This window comes from Crinia signifera, chromosome 19 (assembly GCF_055691185.1).
Source record: "Crinia signifera chromosome 19, ASM5569118v1, whole genome shotgun sequence".
NCBI classification, from domain to species: Eukaryota; Metazoa; Chordata; class Amphibia; order Anura; family Myobatrachidae; genus Crinia; species Crinia signifera.
Window position 1 is genome coordinate 130,715,055 of NC_139226.1, and position 21,821 is coordinate 130,736,875.

Sequence of the window (21,821 nt, forward strand, 5' to 3'; positions counted from 1 at the left end):
AGGGAAATGACCCGGTTTCCCGGCGGGCCAATCCGCCCCTGACTGGAGGAAAACTACAGGCGTAGGGCCTGACTGGTAACTCTCCTTTTTATCACTTTTGAAGCTTAGTGCATCGGGCCCATAGAGCGGTGTTTCTATGTAAATTGTCCTGTGATCATTGCAATTATTACTGTCTGATTACTGCCGGCAAAGATTTGTTTAAACATCAGTCCCTTAAGTGTACTGTAAGGTGTTATAAAAAACACACAGAGTGAATCACTGTAGTGATACTGTACTGTATATTTCTACACACCCTGTACGTTACCTTGTAATTTTTTTGTTTTTTTTGTTTGCTATGTACGGCGCTGCGGACACTTTGTGGCGCCTTATAAATAAACGTACTACTACTACTAAATAAATATTAAATTAAATCAGAGGTTCTCAAATTCAGTTCTCAAGATCCCACATAGTTCATATTTTCCAGGTCGCCTGTGGATTTCAAATGTGGCAAACCTGACCTGTGTGGTGTCCAGAGGAACGAGTTGGAGAACCACTGCCTTAAATAAACTATTTTTAAATAAATGATTGCAGCAGCAGTATACAGTATATGTTCTTATGTGTTAATTTAATTGATATAATGCTAGCGTTTCCCCCCCCCCACATTGCTTTACATCTGGATAAGGATGGAAGCTGTTTAGGAAGTGCTATGACGTTTTGTGGAGTGATTTTTATTTTATTTAAGTGGTTTCTTACGTGGTTAATCATCAACAGCTCGTATGTTTGTGACCAAAGTGCCACTTGTGGCTGTGCTTAGAGCCATCTAGCTGCTGCTGTTATTTATTGTTAGTTACTTGTTTGGCGAGGAATAAGACTGACTTCTATACATTGGAGATTATGGGATGGATTCTGTTAAAATGTATGGTCAGTGTTTCTGCGAGAAGGTAAGGACAGAGTTCCTTTAAAAATGCATTTAAATGTGTGTTCTGTAAGGGCTATGCCTGGATTTAATGACACTTTATTGTTTGAGGCATATTGTAGAATAACTGCATTAACTAATTCAGTGGCAAACATAGGATTTTGTAGGAAGAGTATCCATACGATTATGTCTTTAACAAGATATAGGTTTATCTCACTCTCTCTCTCTCTCTCTCTCTCTCTATATATATATACATATACATACTGTATATAGCTTACTTGGTCAGCCCGGCATTTACCTTAACCCCTTCAGTGGTGTTTTTGTTTTAGGGAGCGCTCCCCACTGGGCGAGTTTTTTCTGGGGAACGCTCCCTAAAAAAACCCCACCACTGTGTCCCCGGGTCCGGGCAGCGCCGCCAAACTGTGTATCAGCCGCTGCCCGGCCCTGCCCCCAGGCAACCTGGCCCTGCTCCCGGCAACCGGCGTGACATCTGTGCACTGTCATAGACTGTCACACAGCTGGAGGTGGGGAGACGGGAGGAGAAGGGGATGCGCCTCTGAGCAGCGCCGAAGCTGAGTTCATCTGTCAGATCAGCAGCGCTGCCCGGCTCTAAACAGCGGTATATCAATGCTACTGGCTGGCACTCAGAGGCTTTCATCCAAATAAAGATATGGACAGAATAACTTTGTGTACAGACAGGATGAAAGCTTCCGAGTGCCAGCCAGCAGCAGTGATATATCGGTCTCCCACTTCCTATATACATATCACCAGAGGCGGATTGGCCCACAGGGAAACCGGGCCATTTCCCGGTGGGCCGGTCCAGAATTGCCTCTGGTCTGGGCCGCCGACCGTGCTTCCAGGGCTGGTGTCATCCTATATATGCAAGCGGCCACAGCCTGGTCACCAACGGCAGCATAGCCCAAAACAAATATGGCCACCACATATATGCATATATTATATGCACATATGCGGCCGCCATATTTGTTGGGCAATGCTGCACTTTGTGACAAGGATGCGGCCGCTGGTTGCTGTTGGATGATGTCACCGGCTAGCAGACGGAAGCGTGATGGTGCGGGGGATGAACCTAAAGCTTGGTTTGTAGTGTCCCGGGGGCTGTAGCATCAAAGGGTTATGGCGCGACTAGACAGTGAGGTGTTCATGAGTTCACGTGTCAGCAGGAGAACCGCTTGGTTGAAAAACTTTTTAGGCTTCTGTTGGACCTGGTGGGAATAGCCCTGTAGCGTCTGCCTAATGGCAGCAGGTTAAACAAGCCATGGCCAGGATGTAGTTGGTCCTTGACTATCTTCGTTGCCTGCTTTTTTGCTCTGGACAGGTACAGGCTCTGGACAGAGGGAAGGTCCATCCCGATGATCTTCTCCGCAGTTCTGGTTACCTTTTGAAGTCTGCATTTGTCTCTCTCGCTGGCGGAGCCGTACCAGACCAGTATCGAGGAGCAAAGTGCAGACTCCACAATCGCGATACTGGTCTGGTACAGTTCCGCCAGCGAATCAGTGAATTCAGTGTTCCCAAAGCGGAATGTGCGATTACAAATTTTTTAAATGTGGCGACTGAACAACAGTACTACCAGACACAGCAACATTTACATAAAATAGTTTATTTTTATACAGTAATATTGCGTACATTGTGACAAACCCCCAAGCTTAGCTTTGAGCGCTAGTGGCATTTACAGGCATCTAAAGTAGTAATTACTAAAGACTTCAGCGTTCCTGCATCAGGTGTGAATGAACCAACAGGTCACAGCTTTCTAGGTACTGAGCCTAGAATAAGCATTTTATTTTGAGAAACATTTTATTTCACATATTTTCTATACTTTAGCTTATCTTTTACTTGGCATATTTTGCCAATGGATTACATTTCTAGTCTAATATTTAAATGCATGCCAATACAAATTGATGTGAACAACTACAAAAGCATAATATCTAGTCTTGAGTGCACCATCTTCACAAGTCTTGTTTTTTCATTTTCAATTTTTTTCTATGCTAGTTTGCTAACGTTCTTGCTACCAAAAGACCTTTTATTCATCTATTCCAATTTTAGTGTAGATTTCAAATATGTCCTTTTGTCACAAAATGGATGTATTTTGAGCATGACTAAACAGTGGGGCAGTACGGATGGTGTAATGGTTAGCATTACCGCCTCACAGCACTGAGGTCATGGGTTCTATCCCCACCATGTGTTATATATACGGGGCAGTACGGATGGTGTAATGGTTACATTACTGCCTCACAGAACTGAGGTCATGGGTTCTATCCCCACCATGTGTTATATATACGGGGCAGTACGGATGGTGTAATGGTTAGCATTACCGCCTCACAGCACTAAGGTCATGGGTTCTATCCCCACCATGTGTTATATATACGGGGCAGTACGGACGGTGTAATGGTTAGCATTACTGCCTCACAGCGCTGAGGTCATGGGTTCTATCCCCACCATGTGTTATATATACGGGGCAGCACGGATGGTGTAATGGTTAGCATTACCGCCTCACAGCACTGAGGTCATGGGTTTGATTCCCACCATGGCCCTAACTGTGTGGAGTTTGTATATTCTCCCCGTGCTTGTGTGGGTTTCCTCCGGGTACTCTGGTTTCCTCCTACAATCCAAAAATATACTGGCAGGTCAATTAGCTTCCAACAAAATTAACTCTAGAATGTCTGTATGTGCGTGTACATGTGGTAGGGAATATAGATTGTAAGATCCACTGGGGCAGGGACTGATGTGAATGTTCAACTGTACTCTGTAAAGCGCTGCGGAATATGTGTGCGCTATATAAGAGACTGTTAATAAATGATAAATAGATGGTAATGTTCCCGCATTGATGAAACAGGGTTTTGGCTCACAATCGCATTCATGCAAAGTGTGTGTGAGGGTCCTGACTCCCATTACCTAAATGTTGGGAGCTAGTGGGTCAGTGTGCATGGAAAAGAATGTTAGCATGAGAGTTGGCTGGGTTTGATGAGAGCTGGAAAGTCTGATAGTAGAGAATTCCAGAGAAAGGAAAGGTACTTGTTTCCTAGAACGGCGCCCACGATTTTGATCTTAGGCATCGCAAGGAAAAAAATCGCGTCGGTCGCATCGCATGCGGCCAAAAAATCGCATGCGATGCGATTACCGCGATTTTACATAGGAAACAATGTTAAATGGCCCAATTGACCCGATTTCACATAGGGAACAATGTTAAATGGCCCACAGACCCCAAATACCCACCCTGAAGTGTGAAATGGCCCCCCCAATTGTTAACGCCACCCCACAATCAACGTCAACCCGAAGCGTGGCGAGCGCAGCGAGCCCACGAGGGGCGGCGGTATGCGTCCTCCGACCTTTTCATACCCCCACAATCCACGTTGGCGTGGAGTTGAGAATAGAATAGTGTGGCGAGCGCAGCGAGCCACCGAGCCCGAAGCGTGGCGAGGGGACGCGGAACACGCTCCCGAAGCGAGCCCCGCGAGGGGACACGGATTACTTAACATGTATTCCGCGTCCCCTCGCGGGGCTCGCTGCGCTCGCCACGCTTCGGGCTCGTATTCCGCGTCCGCTCGCCACGCTTCGGGCTGGGTGGCTCGCTGCGCTCACCACACTTTCTATTCTCAACTCCACGCCGACGTGGATAGTGGGGGTATGAAAAAGTCGGAGGACGCGTACCGCCGCCCCTCGCAGGCTCGCTGCGCTCGCCACGCTTCGGGTTGACGTTGATCGTGGGGTGGCTTTAACAATTGGGGGGGCCATTTCACACTTCAGGGTGGCTATTTGGGGTCTGTGGGCCATTTAACATTGTCCCCTATGTAAAATCGGGTCAATTGGGCCATTTAACATGGTTCACTATGTAAAATCGGTAATCGCGTCGGTTGCATCGCATGCGATTTTTTGGCCGCATGCGATGCGACCGACGCGATTTACATTTTACCATGCATTTCTATGTAAAATCGCGGACATCGCAACGGTTGCATCGCATGCCATTATAATGGCATGCGATGTACATGCGATGCCCGCGATGGGCGCCGTTCTAGGAAACAAGTACCAAAGGAAACAACATGTGCACAATCTTGGAGGCAGAAATTAAAATAATCCGTTGAGAGGAGAGGTGGCAGCATTTGTGGGGCAAAGAGGACAGGTGAAAGTATGCATACGCACAGGGCCGCCACTAGTAATGTTAGGGCCCGGGACTGACCTCCAGCCAGACCCCCAGCAGCACCCCCCCTCATGCGCCGACATCCACCCCCCCCCTCACACGCGCCGCGCCCCCCCTCGCGTGCACTGGCACCCCGCCTCCCCCAACCCCCCCCCCCAATTACTATTACTTCCCAGCAGTGGCGGCGGTGCAGCATCTTCTCCCTCCTTCATGTCGGCCGCCGGGTGGGGGATGCATTGTGCGAGGGGGGGGGGGGTGTTGCCGTGCCACTGTGGGCAGCTGTACCCCTGGCACCCCCCTGTCGGCGGCCCTGCATGCGCATGCACTTACGCCACAGTGCATTGTATTCCTGTAATAGCTATAATAGAATCAGCCATACCCTATATTTGTGTACATTGAGAAACTGCTGCCTGTCCTTCCTCATCATCTCCAAGGCTTATTTATGGCATGGGTTAAGGTCCTAGTCAGCAGATTAGACCGTGCTGATCATTTACCTTTTTTGCTAGTTATGTTTTCTCGTTCTTTAGGGTTGCTATATTTTGTGGTCAATGGCCTGTGGCGCAGTATTGCATAGTGAAGCCTTAGAGCTTATCAGAACCCAATGAACTTTACTTTCTGTACGGTGTAGCACAACATCAAAGTGAGAATGTTAGTCTGGAGAATGATAGCTCAGGGTTGCCGACTTTCAGCAGCCGGTGGGGGGGGGGGGCTTGACAGTGACGTCATTAAGCCCCACCTACAGGATGTAAAATAACCTCATTCACGGATCTACGTGGAGGGGGCGGGGCTAAAATGACACAATTGTGACATTTTAGCTCCGCCCCCTCCTCTGAGACCCGCATTTAAATGCCGCGATCGGGGGGCCGGAAGGGGGACCCGATTTTCGGGAGACTCCCGGCCATTCCGGGAGGGTAGGCAACCCTGTAATAGCTACATGAGACTAGAAAAGAAAGCGGGAAGACTGCAGCTAAATAGTACACTAAAGGCCAACTACAAATATGATTGGGCCATCCTACAACCACAATAGCCTGTTAGATGGTTTCTCCCTGTCATCTGGTGATATGCTTCTCTAGACCCAAACTGTTTGCACTCTACTTATTTATACTGTGACAAGGACAAGATGGCTTCCAGAAAGTAACTAGCAAGTCTAAGCGCTACAGTACGGTAAGAGTCTGTCAAGAATAAGAATTTGGCTTGCTTATTCTGATTCTACCATCGCTGTCATTGTGGAACCCAGGACTTCTGTACCCGAACCCTAGCCTTTCCCCAGGCTTCTATCTCTAACCCTAATACAGTCGCCATTGTACTGTCTACAGTGGCTGCAGTTGCTACAGGGCTCAGACTGCTTCCAGAGCTCTCAGCTCCCTCTGCACCCAGTCATGGGCAGGGATGCCAGATCATCCCTTCTATAAGCAACACATATTAATTACACATGTTCTTGACTGCTCATCGGATATAAGCAGGGGCGGGCTGGGCCGGGGGGCAGAGTGCCATATGCCCCCCGGGCCGCTTACCCACCCATTGGCTGCGGGCCGTGCTGCGGCTGGATCAGCATCTCCAGCCCTCCTGCACTGGCCGCGGCTTACAGAACACGGCAGCGGCTACAGGAAAATGGCCGCCGGCCCCCTGCACTGAGGACATGTTCTCAGTGCAGGAGGCCGGCGGCCATTTTCCTGTAGCCGCGGCCGTGTTCTGGAAGCCGCGGCCAGCGCAGGAGGGCTGGAGAAGCTGATCCAGCTGCAGCACGGCCCGCAGCTAGCGAGTGGGTAAGCGCTCCCCCCCCCCCCCCCTCCCTCACCCCAGCATATGTGTTTCTGTCACTGTGGGGGCATATCTGGCACTGTGTGGGGGCATATCTGGCACTGTGTGGGGGCATATCTGGCACTGTGTGGGGGCATATCTGGCACTGTGTGGGGGCATATGTGTATCTGGCACTGTGGGGGGCATATCTGGCACTGTGGGGGCATATATGTATTTGGCACTGTGGGGGCATATGTGTATCTGGCACAGTGGGGCATATGTGTATTTGGCACTGTGGGGGCATATGTGTATCTGGCACTGTGGGGGCATATGTGTATTTGGCACTGTGGGGGCATATGTGTATCTGGCACTGTGGGGCATATGTGTATTTGGCACTGTGGGGGCATATCTGGCACTGTGGGGGCATATGTGTATCTGGCACTGTGGGGGCATATGTGTATCTGGCACTGTGGGGACATATGTGTATCTGGCACTGTGGGGGCATATGTGTCTGGCACTGTGGGGGCATATGTGTATTTGGCACTGTGGGGGCATATGTGTCTCTGGCACTGTGGGGGCATATGTGTCTCTGGCACTGTGGGGGCATATCTGGCACTGTGGGGGCATATGTGTCTTTGGCACTGTGGGGGAATATGTGTCTCTGGCACTGAGGGGGCATATGTGTCTCTGGCACTGTGGGGGCATATGTGTCTCTGGCACTGTGGGGGCATATCTGGCACTGTGGGGGCATATGTGTCTTTGGCACTGTGGGGGAATATGTGTCTCTGGCACTGTGGGGGCATATGTGTCTCTGGCACTCTGGGGGCATATCTGGCACTGTGGAGGAATATGCGTATTTGGCACTGTGGCAGAATATCTGGCACTGTGGCGGCATTTGTGTCTGGCACTGTGGGGGCATATGTGTATTTGGTACTGTGGCGGAATATCTTGCACTGTGGGGGCATATCTGGCACTGTGGACATCACATTGTGCGGTGTAATGGGCATCATGGTATGGGGCGTAATGGACATTACGGTGTGGGGAGCATTGGGTAATTGCCATCACAGTATGGGGTGTAATGGGCATCAAGGTGTGCAGCATAATGTGTAATTAGCATCACAGTGTGCGGTGTATTGAGTAATTAGCATCACAGTGTGCGGTGTATTGAGTAATTAGCATCGCAGTGTTGGGCGTAATGTGTAACTGGCATCATGGTGTTCAGCATAATGTGTAATTGGCATTACGGCATGTGGCTTTATGTGTAATGGGTATTACAAGGTTCGCTAAAATGTGCAATCTGCAGGTACACAATACAATCATGGTACAGGCAACGCCCCTTATGATAGGCCACGCCCCTAATTTTTCGGCGCGCCTACGGCGCGCAAAAGCATTCCTTCCGACGGTGACTTGGCTGATTATGGGCCAGTGCTCTGGACTTGCCCCCTAGGCTAAAAGTTGCCAGCCAGCCCCTGGATATAAGGACAGTTGGTATGGTTGGGAGGTGTCAGAGTTCATACCAACTGTCATTACATTCGATGAGCAGTCAAGAACATGTGTAATTCATATGTGTTGCTTATTAAAGGGATGATCTGGCAACGCTGGTCACGGGCTGCCTCCTTTCAGCATTTAGCTAGCAAAGTTCTAGACACGCCCCTGACCTTTGTCACGCCCCTGACCAAAGATCTGTTCATGCACCTGCTGCAAGGATTATGATTGCCATCACCAGGGCCAGTTTAAAGCAGGTATTCAATGCCATAATTCACCCTGTGCAGCGAATCCTGTTTTGGATTCGCTGCACAATCGCCGGGTTCCGGAGGGCTGGTGCATTTGCTGCCAGCCCTCCCTCACCCCCTGGAAACTAGCAAAAAAGACAAGGTAACCAGCGCTGACTTTAAGATAGGGTAGACACTATCTGTAGGGGGGGGGGGGGGGGTTCAATTCCTTTCAAGTGTGGAGTCTCCCAGATCACATATGAGGATTCCTCCGTGCTTGAAATCACCTCAGAAACAAACTTACATTCAGGTTCTATTCTGGCATGCATACAGTATAATGGTTTATTTTGACACCACCTCCTTTGAATATCAGCTTAACAGTGTGACATGTACGCAACTTACTTTTACAATATTACAATGTATGATACAATGATAAAATAGTAAAAACACAATCAGCATTTAAAAAATCATTATTATTAAAAACTCACCCCCTATTCAACGCCTCAGGGGCTCGCTGACCTGGCGGCGAATTTGATCCCCCCTGGCGAATGCCGCAGGGAGCTGGGGGACGGCGGCAGGCATCGAGATGTAAGCCTACCTGCCTGCACCAGACACTGTGGGCTTGAAGGAGGGCTGTCAGGGACACAGGGAGAGCCCCGGGAGAGCTGGCAGGGGACTGGGATAGGAGCTGCTGCACCCACTGGTCCCGCTCCTGCATATGTAATGATCGGGACCAGTGTGCAGTGAATATATGAATATTAATGAGCGGCTCCTGGCCCCCTGCTGGCGAATGTGTAAAAAAATGTTTTTAATTAAATATATATTAATGTGCTGCAAGCACGTGAATAAAAATAGCATGCCCCTTCACAGAAAAAAATTCAGGTTTTTTTTACACCAAAAAAAATAATAAAATCAATGTAATATTGATATACAGAATATTTTTTTTTAAACATACTTACCTGCCCCCTGGTGGTGCCCCGATGGTCCCTCTGCATCCACATTGTCCCCCGGCGTCCATGGCAGGCCTCCAGCACAGTCTCCGGCATCTCCAGCGGTCCCAGGAGTGCATCGCACAAGTTCCTAGGCGCGCCGGTGACGTCACCGGCACGCGCACACACTCGCACAATGCACTCCTGGGACCGCTTGAGATGCCGGAGAGGATGCTGAAGGCCTGCCATGGACGCCGGGGGACTTGGTAAGTATAAAAAAAGGGTTTAGGGCAGGCATGTCCAAAGTCAGGCCCGGGGGCCAAATGCTGCCCGAGCTGTCATTTCAAGCGGCCCACAGCCTCCAGCTGGAAGAGCATCAGATGTGTGAAGCACAGCACAGGACACTGAGGGGGAAATTTACCAATATGAAAAACCTAGTTTTTCGTATTGGTATTTTCCCTACGACTGCATACGACTGTTTAAGTCGTATGCAAAGTCGTGTTCCGGAGGATCAGTTACAAAGCAGTCATATACGACTGCTTTGTAACCCTCCGATGGTGTAATGATTCGTATTAGCGGCCGTATATACGGCTGCTAATACGAATGTTTCTGGCAGTCTGCACGGATCAGTCAGATCCGTGCAGGCTGCAAGGTGTAAAAAAAAATAGAAAAAATAAATAATAAAAAAAAAAACGGCGTGGGGTCCCCCCCACAGCCGAAACCAGCACCAGGCTGAAGGAGCCGGGGCCGGTAATTAAAAATCAGGGAACCCGACAAATAGGGGTTCCCCGATTTTTAACAACCAGCCCCAGGCTCCAGGTCCGGGGCTGGTTCCCAAAATACGGGGGACAAAATGACTAGGGGTCCCCCGTATTTTAAGAACCAGCCCCAGGCACAACCAGCCAGCAGGGTAATGTCACAGCCGGGGGACACTTATAATATAAGGTCCCGCGGCCAAAACATTCTCCCTACCGACCAGTCAGCCTGGCCAGGGGCCCTGGGGGAGTGGGGACCCCCCCAATGAAGGGGTCCCCCCCCTCCAGGACTTACCTGACCAGGCTGAAGCCTGGTGCTGTCCTCGATGCCCCTGGGCGGTGGGCATCGAGCTGATAAATGGTGTAAAAAAAAGATGAACCTATTGTTTTTTACTGTGGCACTACAAGTGCCAGCAAGCCTCCCCAGCAAGCTGGGACTTGGAGAACCACAAGTCCCAGCCTGCTGGGCATTAAAGGGCCCGCTGGCACTTGTAGTTCTACAGTTAAAAAAATAGTGCACAAAACACACTGACACACATTTAAAATAAAACTTTATTACACACAAAGCCCACACATACTAATACTTACCTATCTTCTCTCCGTAGGTAGCCCTGATGTCCTGTGTCGGCGTCTTCTGGTCCTGTGTCGTCTTCTTCCTCCATGTCAACCGTCGCTGTCGCCGTCCGGATCCGACGAAATCCATTTGGGAAGCTGTGGAAGGAAACCATACTCACCTGTCCCAGCGCGACGTAGTCCAGGTAAGGGTCTTTGCAAAAAAACAAACCGACACCCCGAAACCAGACCGGACTGATTGAGACGCACGGTGTTTACATTGTGCGGCTCCGCCTCCCGAATGCCGCTATTGGCCGCCTTGCGGCCTAGCGGCCAATCAGGAGCCGCTAGGCCGCAAGGCGGCCAATAGCGGCATTCGGGAGGCGGAGCCGCACGATGTAAACAAACACACGTGCGTCTCCGTCAGTCCGGTCTGGTTTCGGGGTGTCGGTTTGTTTTTTTTGCAAAGACCCTTACCTGGACTACGTCGCGCTGGGACAGGTGATTATGGTTTCCTTCCACAGCTTCCCAAATGGATTTCGTCGGATCCGGACGGCGACAGCGACGTTCGACATGGAGGAAGAAGACGACACAGGACCAGAAGACGCCGACACAGGACATCAGGGCTACCTACGGAGAGAATATAGGTAAGTATTAGTATGTGTGGGCTTTGTGTGTAATAAAGTTTTATTTTAAAAGTGTATCAGTGTGTTTTGTGCACTATTTTTTTAACTGTAGAACTACAAGTGCCAGCGGGCCCTTTAATGCCCAGCAGGCTGGGACTTGTGGTTCTCCAAGTCCCAGCTTGCTGGGGAGGCTTGCTGGCACTTGTAGTGCCCCAGTAAAAAACAATAGGTTCATCTTTTTTTTACACCATTTATCAGCTCGATGCCCACCGCCCAGGGGCATCGAGGACAGCACCAGGCTTCAGCCTGGTCAGGTAAGTCCTGGAGGGGGGGGACCCCTTTATTGGGGGGGTCCCCACTCCCCCAGGGCCCCTGGCCAGGCTGACTGGTCGGTAGGGTTAATGCTTTGGCCGGGGGGACTTGCATAAAAAGTCTCCCCCCGGCTGTGGCATTAGCCTGCCGGCTGGTTGTGCCTGGGGCTGGTTCTTGAAATACGGGGGACCCCTTGTCATTTTGTCCCCCGTATTTTGGGAACCAGCCCCGGACCTGGAGCCTGGGGCTGGTTGTTAAAAATCGGGGAGCCCCTATTTGTCGGGCTCCCTGATTTTTAATTACCGGCCCCGGCTCCTTCAGCCTGGTGCTGGTTATGGCTGTGGGGGGGACCCCACGCCGTTTTTTTTTTTATTTATTTATTTTTCTATTTTTTTACACTGTAGCCTGCACGGATCTGACTGATCCGTGCAGGCTAAAACGCAAATAGAACAGGAAAATGGTGTTCTATTTTCCTGTCGTATTTGCGTGGGTGTTTCACACCACTAAGCAGCCGTATTGTCAGTACGGCTGCTTAGTAAATCAGAAACCACCATTCTTTTGAATGGTGATTTCTGTCGTATCCTATCGATGGTGTAGACATTCGTATTTGTAACTACAAATACGAATGTTCCATCTTTAGGACTACGAATTGTTGTATTTTTGGGATTGTAAATCCCGAAAATACAAATTCGTAAAAAAAAGGTGTATTTCTCCTTACGAATACACCTTTTTTCTACGAATCCATTTTGGTAAATTTCCCCCTAAAGGTGGGGCCCCGGCAAGTGCGCCTTTACCTTGCTGTCTGCTGCAGTGGGGAGGTGCCGGCCGCCACAGTCAGATGTGTTTGGCGTCCTACCCCTGCTGCTGCAATCGTATATCACCCTACAATCACAGTGACAGCAGTGTTTGGAGAGGGGAGCAGCAACATGCAGAGTGGAGGAGGGCAGCAGCGGGAGACCAAGCATCTCCTGTCCTTGCAGTGCCTGCTTTGCCTCTTCTTCCTCTGGCTCACACAAGGGGCTGGGAAACATACAGAGAAGGGAGGGTCTGGCTGGGGGACATACAGTCAATGGGGCAAAGTGGGGTACATAGTGAATGGGAGTCATACAGTGAAGGAGGGTCAGGCTTGGGGACATACAATGAATGGAGGCACTGATGGACATTAAGAGAAGGGGGCAGGCTGGGGGACAGAGTGAATGGGTGCAGAGTGGGGAACATACAGTGAATGGGGGCAGGCTGGGGGAAATACAGTGAAGGGGAAGGCTGGGGGACATACAGTGAATGGGGGCAGAGTGGGGGACCATTCTGATATGATTAATGATTCAAAGAATGTCAGGCTGAATGGTCGGCCCCCCACACATTTACACTTCACCAAATCTGGCCCTCGTCACAAAAAGTTTGGACACCCCTAGTTTAGGGGGCAAAAAAAATAATTTGAATTGTCAAAAAAAACCCACGGATTTTGGAATAATTCGGATACGGGATGCCCGGATACGGGATACTCAACCTGTAGTAAAAAGAGTATTTATACTGTGCATTAACTTTTGCAGTTGTAACGAGCACTACTGTACGTGTTATCAGGAAGCTTCCTCATCACATCGATATATTGATTTAAATCCCTTCCTCATTCTTTACCTCACCTAGACTAGGGATTTTTTTTTTATTCTTTTGGCCAAGATATTTCCTGATTCTAAGAGATACAGATGATTCACTTGTGTTTCCACTAATGATTTCCTCATCCATGCGTGTATACAAACAAAGGTGCTTTTTTAATAAGAGGCTGAGTTGTGACGAACTGAAAGGTGTAGTCAGTCAATTAAACTTTTATTGTGAGACTACAGCTGGCTGTCTCACAATAAAACAGCATGGGTGAAATTTAATAGGACGAGAGAATCAGAAAGTGAGTTGTTGTTTTTTTAAAGCGGCAATCACTTACACTGCAAACCCAGTTTGATTTTGCAGTGTAAATGATTGCCGCTTTAAAAAAACTTTTACCAAATCTCTCACTTTCTGAATCTCTCATTCTATTACATTTCACCACATGTCTTCTTTTCCTTGTTGAATGTTCTGTAAAACGAATGCCCCTTTCAGACCGCACTTAAAAAACGGTATTTTGCCGATTTTTTACAGTTTTAAAACGGTAATCTGTGCGGTCTGAAAGGTGCAGGACCACTTAACCGTTTTACAAAAGTTGTTTTTGTAAAACGGTTAAAATGGAGGGTCCTACCTGTTTCAGACCCGGTATTTTGGTATCAAAATCGGGTCTGAAACGGGATTTAGGACCCAGCCAATAAGCTGGGTCCTAAATTCAGCGCAGTGAATATTTAATGAGCTCGTTAAATATTCATTGCACTGGAGCCCGACGCCGCTGCTCCCCCCGCGCGAGCTAACTTTCCCGACCCACCCCCCGCCCCGCATTGTGTTTAAGAACCCCCCACCCGTGAAGCCGGTACCTCCTGAGTTTACAGATGATCCCGGCAGCCGCAGTACTGTATGGACGGCTGGCTGCGCTTATGAAAAAAAAGGGACTTTCTGAAAATGGCTGCCCCATAGAAAACCTATTTAAAAAAACTGTCTTTCGTATGGGGGCAGCCATTTTCCAAAAGTCACTTTTCTTATACGACTGACCCACAGACACATAGGGGAAACCCCTGGTGAGTCCCACTGCCTGGGGGCCCAACCCCACCTCCTAAGGATCTGGTTCCATACTGCACAGTACTATGGTGCTTTTTCTACATTATTAATCTGGTACATTACCATGCATGCAGTAGCAGCATTAACTCTATCATTCAATCAAGGGGCCGTTGCATTTCCTCTATGGGCCCTTCACTCCCTAGTTCGATAGTGAACATTAAACTCTAAGGGGGACATTTATCATACAATATTTGCGGCTAAATCTCTGAAATCACTAGTCCTCAGGGGTTAGCCGCAAAGTATTACTGGAATGCATACCCTCCAACAGTACCGAATTTGCCGGTACATTACCGTTTTTTAATGGTCTGTACCGGCAAATTTAACCTGTACCGAATGTACCGTTTTTTTAAAAGAATTGACAGCCGGGCAGAGAGCGCTGTCTGTGCGCTGACGGCTGGATCTAGTCTCTACCGTATAGTCAAATCAGCAGCAGCAGCCTGGTGACCGTGCCCTGCTCCGTCGCTATTATCAATTCTCCCTAGTCTGGATGGCCGCAAGCCAATAGGAGCTTGCAGTCCGGCAGCCAATCAGGAGGATCACAAGCTCCTATTGGCTTGTGGCCGTCCAGCGGCGGGAGAATTGAAAACAGAGACGGACCAGGCTGCTGCTGCTTTGACTATACAGCCGGGCAGCGGACAGACAGCTCTCTCTGCCCGGCTGTCATTTCCTTCAATTGTGTGAGTCCGGCGGCTCCCCCTTGGCAACAAGCAATTCCCTCCCCCTTGGCAATGAGCAATTCCCTCCCCCTTGACAACGAGCAATTTCTCCCCTCTTAGCAACCAGCAACCACCACCCCCTTTGTAATGAGAAATTCCCTCCCCATTGAAAACAAGCAATTTCTCTTCCCCCCTTGGCAAGGAGCATGAAGCCCCCTTGGCAACAAACATGATGCCCCTGGCATCGAACATGATGAAGCCCCTGGCATCAAGAAAGAACCCCCTAGCAATGAGCATGTAGGTAAGCAGCATTTAGTTGTCAAATATGTAATGGGCATTATGGTTTGTTATATAGTATGTAATGGGCATCATGATGTGTGGCACAATGTTTAATGGGCATTACGGTGTGTGGCCTTATGTGTAATTGGCATTACAGTGTTTACTAAAATGTGTAATGGGCATTATAATGTGTGGTATAATGTGTAATACCATGCCCCTTTTTTTGATGCCATGCCACGAGGCCATGCCCCCTTTCTGAATGTGTACCGATTTCTGCCCTTCAGATGTTGGAGGGCATGGGAATGTATCATGAGGGAAGGAATCTCTGATCCCTGCTGCGACCTCCCCTGCACCACCACCGGCCGCTTCCCCCATAGGTTACCTGAATACAGCCGGGCAGCTCACAGCTCTCTCTCTGCCAGGCTGTCACCGTTTTCACGTGCAGATCGGCGGTTTGTCTAATGGGTGGTCCAGTGCACCACCGGAGCACCCCTTCACCAATGCTGGCATGTATGATCTAATGCTTGTGGTGTGTGAAGAAGGCTTTGGCTTTAGGCTGCCCGGCTGGCACTGTAGCACAATGTACATAAAGTAATGGTTCCATCAATAAGTTACATTGGCACAGCCATCTGGCAGTCACCTTAAGAACTTTACCCCCCACAGTACATCAGTACACGTGATAGCTAAGAAGCATGGGATAAATTAGACCTTCAATTTATCCCTCGGTTGTCACCTGCCCGGCGCCTCCCCCAGTCCTGGCGCCCTGGGCTGCAGCCTAATCAGCCTGTTGGGTAATTGGGCACTGGTCATTGTATTTTTTAAACGTAAAACCAAAAATAAACACATTTAAAAAACTTTATCTTGTATCATTATTATGCCGAGATGGAAAGCGCATTGTAGGCCCTGTGCGAATTTCGCAGAGGACTGCGATCAGATAGTCGCCGCTGCGACAGAGTCAAATCGTGCCCCATGCAAATCTGTGAATGGCTTGCAACTCAGTTTGCAGCTTGCTCACCATAGTATGCTTTCCCCGGTCTGTGCAAGTGTGCGTAACAATGACCCTTCCACACGTCTGCGACAGATAGAGGCTGATCAAGGTCGGAGCTGACGGCACACACCCTCCCTGGAAACACCTGAGTTTTTTCTTACACTCCTTGAAAATGGACAGTTACCACCAGGGCCTGTGCAAAGCCTGGCTGCGCCCCAGGCAATCCCCCCCCCCCCGCCGATCGCCCCTTCGCTCCCCCTCTACCCACCAGCGCGGGGGTAATGGGGGTGGAGGTGTGTGTTTGCGGGCAATACTGCGGCGTGTCCAGCGTTGTCAATCCATTTGGTGTCTTCATTAGATTTAAGTATATATATATATATATATATAGTCCAAAGATCCAGAGTACTATAAACTAGCACAAACGGAGCAAAGAGCGGCACTCAACGGATTTAAGCAAAGGGAAGAAATTTATTTACAGGGAGACATCATGCAGGCATCATCGACGTTTCAAGGCTTGTCGCCTTTTCATCAGGATGCAGCCAAAGTGCATATAGTGCGGGTGTGTAAAGTGAGACACTTTACACACCCGCACTATATGCACTTTGGCTGCATCCTGATGAAAAGGCGACAAGCCTTGAAACGTCGATGATGCCTGCATGATGTCTCCCTGTAAATAAATTTCTTCCCTTTGCTTAAATCCGTTGAGTGCCGCTCTTTGCTCCGTTTGTGCTAGTTTATAGTACTCTGGATCTTTGGACTATGTGTTTGGATTGAGGGCACCACGGTGGATGATTTATTTGTCTGGAGTGCCGAACAAAACCAGCTACTATATATATATATATATATATATATAAATCAAACTGTATGGCCTCCGTTATGCGCTAAGTTTAACACTGACTAGCTGCTACTCCGATAAGGCTCTCCTGTTAGTGAGAGTCTGGATACAAGAATGTGGGGAAAAAAGGGGGATTATCGGAGTGCGCTAGACTTGGTACCACCTAGCCAACAATATATATAACCACTTGATGCACCAATCACACTTCATATAGTTGTCTTCTGTTGTTTTCCAGAATAAAACGTAAACTCCATTCAAATAAGAAATTCTTTATAAGAAGTTCCCTCATGGACCCGGGTGAGCGGCGGTATAAAAGGGGTCAGCCCGTGTCCATTTATACCCCTTTTACACCGCCACAAAAACCTGGATTTTTCCCTCCTGGACCCGGGTCAGTGGCGGTGTAAAAAGGGTTAACCCATGTCCCTTTACACAAGACTTCTTCCCAGGTCCTGACCAGGGAAGAACACCGGCAGGACCTAGGTAGAAGGTAAAGGCAGTGTAAACGGGTAAGCCATGTCATCCGACCCGGCTCCCGTTTACAGCAATGGGAGAAGCCCGACTTCCGGACCGCAGCGTCCTGCGGTCAACATGGAATTTGGGAGGGGGATGCACACTGCCTCCGCTGTTGTCTGCTGTACTGTGCAGACAGCAGTGGAGGCAGGGAGGAGGTGAATGGATGCCTGTGTGCGTCATCCATTCACCTCGCGGACAGGGGGTGGGGGGTGCACAGAAGCTGGGGGCAGTCCAGCAGCTTACCTTGATTCTGGGCTTGGCCCCAGTACGGTGATCCGGGGCCCCGGCGTGGCGATCCCGGCGCTTGGAGATTATGTCATCTCCAAGTGCCGCCCCCGTTTACACTGTGATTCGGCACCGTAGGGGAAACGGTTCAAATCCCGGATCCGACCTGGCTTGGCACCGAGTTCCAAATACTGGGTCGGAACGGGGATTTTGGTGTAAAAAGGGTATAATTAACCTGATTAGTGATCTGGGTACCGCTCATGTGTTCACTTGTACTGTATGCTGTGTTTCTTTCTCTATGTATATGCATAAGACTGATACAACGTGAAGTTTTCTTTATATTATATACACCGTTTTTAATATTATTATTTATTATGCTTTACATGGCATACCTTCAAACGTGTACAACTGTATTAAAGGTGCATCATTTGTACATCAAATTATACATTAAAAACAATAAAACTTACTCAATTTAAAAAAAGAAGAAGCTGTAATGGGGAAATCACATCTAGTCTACACCACCTAACGGGCACTGAATAAGGTTTAACTTGATGGACGCAAGTCTTTTTCCATCCTCAACTACTATGTTACTATGGGCCTTATTCTAGTTCACTCTTTCTGACAAATTCCTTATTAGATGGACAAAACCATGTGCACTGCAGGTGGGGCAGATGTTACTTGTGCAGAGAAAATTAGATTTGGGTGGGGTTTTCTTCAAAGTGAGATCTATATTGCAGTGTAAAAATAAAGCAGCCAGTATTTTCCCTGCACAGAACAAAATAACTCACCCAAATCTAATTCTCTCTGCACATTTTACATCTGCCCCCCTGCAGTGCACTTGGTTTTGTCCATCTAAGAAGGATTTTGTCAGAAAGAGTGAACTAGAACAAGGCCCTAGGCCACAAATGCTCCACAGATATTGCAGTATTTTTAGACTTCTGTGTGTCTTGGCTTCTTTTTGGCAACTCACATTCTTTAGTCTTTCGTAGTTTAGTAAAATCTTATTCCTGATTGGATGTTATCAGTTATCTACTGTGCAAGCTTGCACCTGTAAATTAATAATCACATACTTCCCAAATATAGTGTTCTGCGGTGGGGCGGAAGCTGGTAGAACCCCTCTCACTCACTGCTCTGCTTAATAGAGCAGCGGAAAACAGTTTCCGTGTACACAGCAAAGTAGAAAAGTGGGGGCATTTGGCATTTACTGTGAGGCTATGTGCCATGAGGTCACCTTTTGGCTAAGATCAAGCGTAGTATCTGTAGTATCCATTCCCAAGGAGCAGAGAAAGGCTGGGACTGAGTAGATGGCTCCTGTTCCAGAGGTTCGTAGCCTCTAATGGGGAGACCGCGAAAAGCCCAGCTTAGTACCTTAACCTTGGGATCGGAGAAACACTGAGACTGAGTAGATTGCTCTTCTGAGGGGGCCTCAACCCCTAAGGGAGTAATTCGAAAAGCCCAGTGGAGTACCCATTCCCATGCCCGGGCTGGAAAGTGTCCTATGATGGGAGCATAGAAACACTTGGTCGGACGCTGATCGTCGGCTGCCTGGAGTCCGAGGCTGCACTGTGCCCCCGGGGAAACTCGGGGGTGCCGAACATGCACGGGTGATCCCAAAATCACCATGCACTAGTAAGCACTAGCATTGCACACTTCCCCTCTAGGTTAGGCTGCACGTCCTTACCTCGTCCTTTTGGATGGGGTAGGACAATTTTTCACACTCCCACCCCGGCCTTCTGGCTGGGGTCCTCTTTATTATTTATTTCTCTTCTTCTCACGTTTGTGCACTTTTCACGTTTTCTGTAGTGTGTCACTGTTTTTTTGGGTTGTGTGGTTGACCCTTATGGGCCTACCATTTCCCAATGTACAGAAGCTCTCATCCTTTTGGGGAGAGCTTCGGTCCCCTCTAATACGGGTCTCTCCAAACCTTCGGGTGCGGAGGACCCATCGTCCTGACCCTTCCGGGGGTTGAGGAAAGCAGGTCTCTCTAAGCTTTGGCGAAGAGGACCCAGTGATCCCTTTTTCCCCCCCTTTGGCCTTATGGTTGAGAGGGGTTAGGGGAAAAACGGGGCCTTTCTCCTTTGGGAGAGGGTCCATTCGATCGCACGACCCCTATGCACATGTTTAGGCACAGCACTGGTGGTGGGCGCACACCTCTGGCTCCCTGAGTTTCATCAAACTCTTAATATTGGGGGTGTTCCTACAGCTTGCGCAGCATAAACCTTACCCTTCTGCCTAAAACTACCCCCCTTCCCTCCCCTGGTCTAGCGCTAATTTGCCCCACATGTTTACATTCAGAATGCCAGTTGGGATTCCAGTGTCGGCATCCTCATTGACACATTGCCGGTCTTCTGGCCACACGTCAGGTTGTTGGCATCGCTATTCTATCGGCATCCTATAGAATAGCGATGCGCGCATCAGCGCTCATCACTGCCCCAGACACACTTGTCAGCTCAAAATCGTCAATGGTTTAAGTAGTTCATATCCGTGTGCTACACTTATAGGCTCTAGACCATACTTGCCTACCCTCCCGCATTTAGCGGGAGTCTCCCGGTTTTTCAATCCTTCTCCCGCCCCCCGCAAATCCCTTGGTTCCTCCCGCTTTTTGTCCCCTTTGCAAAAAATAAACCTGAGTGCGCATGCGCGAACGCGATGTTGCGGGGGCGGGGCCTGAATGCACAACTTGTGACGTTATTATGACGGCCACCGCGGCCTGTGTGGGACTGGGTAGCGCTGGCCGAGGGTGGCATGGTACGGCAGCAAGAGCTTGGGCGGGGGCTTGGAAGCGGCAGAGGACTGTGGATGAAATGTGAGCCGGGAGCACGAGTGTCAGGAGCGGGCAGCTGCAGTAAGTATAACTCTGTTATACAGCAGCCTGACTCACCTGGGGAAACCTGTGGTTCTCACAACGTGTGAGAGTGATCAGACCGGTGTCAGCATCTCCTCTCTGGCTCCTGATCCTCATTGCTGCCAAGCTCCGCAAGTTGCTGGGCTGTTCTCTCCGTCCCTCCTCCTTCTCCTCCCTGCTGTGTCTCACTCTACTGACACTCACACATACGTACACTCACTGAGCTGCTTCCTATGTCATTGTGCTGATAGCCAGCACACGTACACTGCACCTCTATAAATAGAGAAAAGCATATATATATATATTTATCTTTCTCTAGTTTCTATTTAAAATAAATAATTGTTCTAGCCACAAAAGTAAAATTGATATGTCCATCCTAAGCACTACACTTTTTGTTATGTGTAGTAAGGTCACAGCATAGTCAGGTCGTTATGGTTTCTCTTCTTAAATAAATAAAACCCCGATTGTCCTGTATAATCTAGATGAAAATGACTACTCCAGCCACAAGGAGCTGTACCTAATTAATTATATAAATATTGCCATTTATTAAGCTTGAACACCTTCCTTCTAATGTTTCGTTTAATATCTGCCGTTACACAGTAAAATTCTTTACAGCACAAGGGTTAATCGGCCATCTTTAATTAGTACACCAATTAAGTATAGAATGGTCATGGATAGACCAGGTCTGTATAATAAAATTCCTGCTTTTCTGTGCAGCATAACAAGGGTTAATCGGCAATTTTGGTTTTAGTGCATTACGGCCGTGTATAAACTAGGTCTGCAAGCACTGTTTCACAATTTTGTATTCCTGTATTTGCACTCAAACCGCAACATAGAAATATTAGAATAAAGAGTGACTTCTTTATTATTTAAGTCCTGGCGTGAATATATATATATATATATATATATATATATATGTATGTATGTATGTATGTATGTATGTTTGTATGTATGTGTATATATATATATATATTAGTGTGTCAATAAGTGGAGTCACTCACCAGTCTTCAAGTGGGATTCAGTATTAAATCCCGACGCTGGAATCCTGACCGCAGAAATCCCGACAAGGGGGGGACGTGGATCTCCCCCCCTTGCGGGCCCGGTGCCTCGCTACG

The 21,821-nt window shown here is 48.7% G+C and overlaps 1 protein-coding gene across 1 annotated transcript in view; it reads left to right on the top strand.

Moving 5' to 3' along the window:
• Positions 1-786: 786 nt before the first annotated feature.
• The window catches only part of NADK (NAD kinase), an 88,893-nt gene continuing 67,858 nt past the window's right edge, over positions 787-21,821 (top strand). The window contains exon 1 of the mRNA XM_083163351.1: positions 787-920. The gene's annotated coding sequence lies outside the window, so the exon portion shown is untranslated. The remainder of the gene's footprint in view (positions 921-21,821) is intronic.